Raw genomic sequence first — 3608 nt, 5'->3', positions numbered from 1 at the left:
TACGGTTATGGAGAAAGAAGAAAGCCTGAATGTAGGGAACCTTAGACCGCTTGCCATTGCATTGGATAAAGTTCTCGAGGTCCTGGAGAACGTGAATGTCAAAAGTGTCGTGTTCTGGCCATTAGCTTTTGTTGTTTAATTTATATTGAGGCCAAATAGTGGTAGAGTAAAAAATAAGCTGCTTCTGTTTGATTTTTCCTCCAGGGTAGAGTTTTAAGGTTGTGAGGAGACACCCCAAAGGGATTTCTTTTGGAGGATGTGATTGGGACTTTCCCATGGGTGGTGAGGTATGGGTGAGTTCAGAGATCTTTCAGATATGGGAGTGTGGGAGGAAAGAAGCAAGCGTCCTCAAATCTTTTACTCCCAGACTGGTTAGGGGCCAGAGGGCCAGTGACCGAACCCAGAACCAGATGTCCCCAGAGCTGGGAAAGTCAGGTGAAGGCCAGTAATGGCCAGGGACCAAACTGGGGACCAGGCATCCCTGGAGACAAGAAGGTCAGGCAATGGGGATAGTTCCCCAATGCCAGAGAGGATCACTGACCTAGAGCTAGGATTTCCAGGCCGAGGGAAAGTGGACATGATCCTCCGGAGAGGTTCTGAGACTCACATAAAGACAAATCCGTGTTCGGTGTTGGATGGAAAAGCTGTCATGACAAGGTGGAGGACTACTATGGATTTGATCTGTGTCAACAAAGCCTCCCAGGCTTTGGCACCACATGTTAGATTCCAGTACCATGAGGCTTGTAGACAGACCAAGTTTCAGGCAGGAGTTATTAGGTCACTGGCGTGACAGGGATCTGAAGTGAAACTTCAGCCCACCTGCGTGGTGGGAGTCTCAAGAGAGACTCCAGCCCATCTGACTGAGCTGGGGAGTACCTTCTGAACTGGTGGAGTTGGGCGGCTTTTGAGAGGGGTATGAAGATATGGGGTGGAAAAATAGCATGCTTTCTGTTCTCAGGGTAGGAAGTGACTTTCTGAAGACTGCTTTATCATCGGGGGAGAGAACATTTGTGACTCAGCAGGGTGTGAAAAGAGAATGATCCAGAAGGGAGCATTCTGGGTTTGGATGCATAGCTTGAGTTCAGTAATTTACAATCTAACAACTATGACTGTCATTTAACTAATCTGTGTTCATCTGTGTATCTTTCTGAACAATTGAATTTGTTGTTGGGATTAGATGAGATAAAAGTGCCTAGACAGAACATTTTAGGAGTAACATCTCCATAACTTGTTGAGCTGCCTTTTGTCTATTATTTTAGTTTTTGAATTTGAAATAAAGTTTGAATTTTTTTTTCCCCTTTAGACCAATTTACTTTATATCTATTTAAAATATGCAACAAAGGACAATGAAGTTTACAGCTGGGACAGGTATATATAACTTGAGGCAGTTGCAGTCCATCGTGCCCACTGAATAATAACTTTGCTGCTGAAATTTCTTAAAACTTAACAAACTAAAACAAAAAGCTGGGGAAATGGATTTGGCAACGGATAAGGCGTCCGCCTACCACATGGGAGGTCCAAGGTTCAAACCCAGGGCCTCCTGACCCGTGTGGAGCTGGCCCACGTGCAGCACTGATGTGCGCAAGGAGTGCCGTGCCACACAGGGGTGTCCCCTGTATAGGGGAGCCCCATGCACAAGGAGTGTGCCCCATAAGGAGAGTTGCCCAGCATGGAAAAAAAACAAGTGCAGCCTGCACAGGAATGACGCCGCACACAAGGAGAGCTGACGCAGCAAGATGACGCAACAAAAAGAAACACAGAATCCAGGTGTCGCTGACAAGAATACAAGTGGACACAGAAGAACACACAGTGAATGAACACAGAGAGCAGACAACTCGGGGGGAGGGGAGAGAAATAAATTTTAAAAAATAAATCTTAAAAAAAAAAATACCTGAGCTATAATATGGAAACTTTAAATAAATAAATAAATAAATAAAACAAAAAACTGAATGATACAAAAAGGAGTATTTCGGTGTAGTCTGTTCTAATTAGAATAGACTACAGAAAAAAGCAAATGCATCCTGTTTCCCCCAAATCATAAGCAAGAACTACATGCAGCAGTGTGAGTATTAAGACATTTCTCAAGTCTTCTCAAAGAGGTCCAAGGTGGGGAAGGGATGAGGGAGAAAACTGATAGACAAACATTGCTATAGATACCATAACAGTAAATTTAGTAATTTAAAATAAAAAAGGCAAGCGGCAGCATTTCAGCAGCAAAGTGCTCAATAAAAAGTATATTGTAGAGGGCAATACATGAAAATTGGGATAAAAAGAGGGCAGGAAAATGGGTCAGCAGGATGGGTGAAGGCCTCAAAGGAAATACTGTGGCAGTGTTCTGAGAAGAATAACACGTTATGAATCTGGAACTGCCCGGGATAACTTTGGTTCTCTTGTATTTACATCTTTGAAGGCCATAATGGAGGCAATATTTCCACAATGATAGTAGTAGTTAGGAACAGACCATACTGTTACCAACTTCTCATCAAACATAAATTTACAGCCTCATGCACTAGTTAGTATGCTCTGCACATGAGTTTTAAGTTGTTGATATGAACAAAGTCATTTGTGATATTTGTTCCAAAAAGCCAACCTGCTCCTTGGGACTGATTGCCCAAGTATCTGTATCTTCAGGAGCTGACCAAACCAGGTCACAAAATGCTCCTTTATGAGGAATTTCCTGATTCCATTCAATAGTTCGAATTTGATCCAGTGTTTTCATATCAGGAGATAAACCACCATGAACACACAAAATCTGCTCATCTATTAAAACTGCTACTGTGAGCATGTCAAAAACTTTGGTACAATATCTCCATGCATTAGCATTTCCATATTTGGTTTGGCACTCATAAAATCCATATACTTGTGTTATCTGTCTGCTTTCATGATTTCCTCCCAAGAGTGTAATATGCCCAGGCCATTTAGCCTTTAGTGCAAGAAGGTAAGTGAAAGTCTCCAAACTATAATAACCTCTGTCTACAAAGTCACCCATAAATATGTAGTTTGTGTCAGGAACCTGACTTCCAGTTCTGAATAGTTCACAAAGGTCATAAAACTGTCCATGTATTCTCCACATACTGTTACTGGTGTTGATACTGGCTGAACATTTGACTCTTTCAAGAGGAGGTCACAAACATAGTCACATAACCGCTTTAGGTTGCTCTCCAGCAGGTACTTGCATACTGTGCTATCTCCACATACTTGTCCAAGTCTAGTGGTGCCATTTTAGAAATACAAGCCATGACGCAGAGGCTGTGGAAGCGGGGGGGGGGGGGGGGGGGGGGAGCAGGAACAGTAGTGGGTATTGTCTAAAGTTAGAATTTTTTTAAAAGTACAATGACAAAATAATTGCTATCATCAATTGCAACAAATATTCCACACCAATGCAAGATGTTGGTGGTGAGGTGGCATATGGGAACCCTGTATTTTATGCATTATTGTTCCACAACTTCTCTAATTAAAAAAAAAACATAGAAAAGATTATGTTGACTCTTCCCCTTTCCTTTCCTATCCTGACACTTTCCTTTCTCCCTTTCTCTCCCTTCTCCAACATTTTCCTCTCTCTTCTATCATCCCCAATACTTTGAAAGAGAATACTCATACATCAGCAC

At 42.2% G+C, this 3608-nt stretch overlaps 1 pseudogene; it reads right to left on the bottom strand.

Moving 5' to 3' along the window:
• Positions 1 to 2310: 2310 nt before the first annotated feature.
• LOC101436735 (serine/threonine-protein phosphatase 6 catalytic subunit pseudogene) lies at positions 2311 to 3221 on the bottom strand (annotated as a pseudogene).
• Positions 3222 to 3608: the final 387 nt, after the last annotated feature.

This window comes from Dasypus novemcinctus, chromosome 12, assembly GCF_030445035.2.
Source record: "Dasypus novemcinctus isolate mDasNov1 chromosome 12, mDasNov1.1.hap2, whole genome shotgun sequence".
In the NCBI taxonomy this organism is placed as follows: Eukaryota; Metazoa; Chordata; class Mammalia; order Cingulata; family Dasypodidae; genus Dasypus; species Dasypus novemcinctus.
Note: the sequence above shows the minus strand (reverse complement) of the source record. Positions and strands in the feature narration are given on the sequence as shown.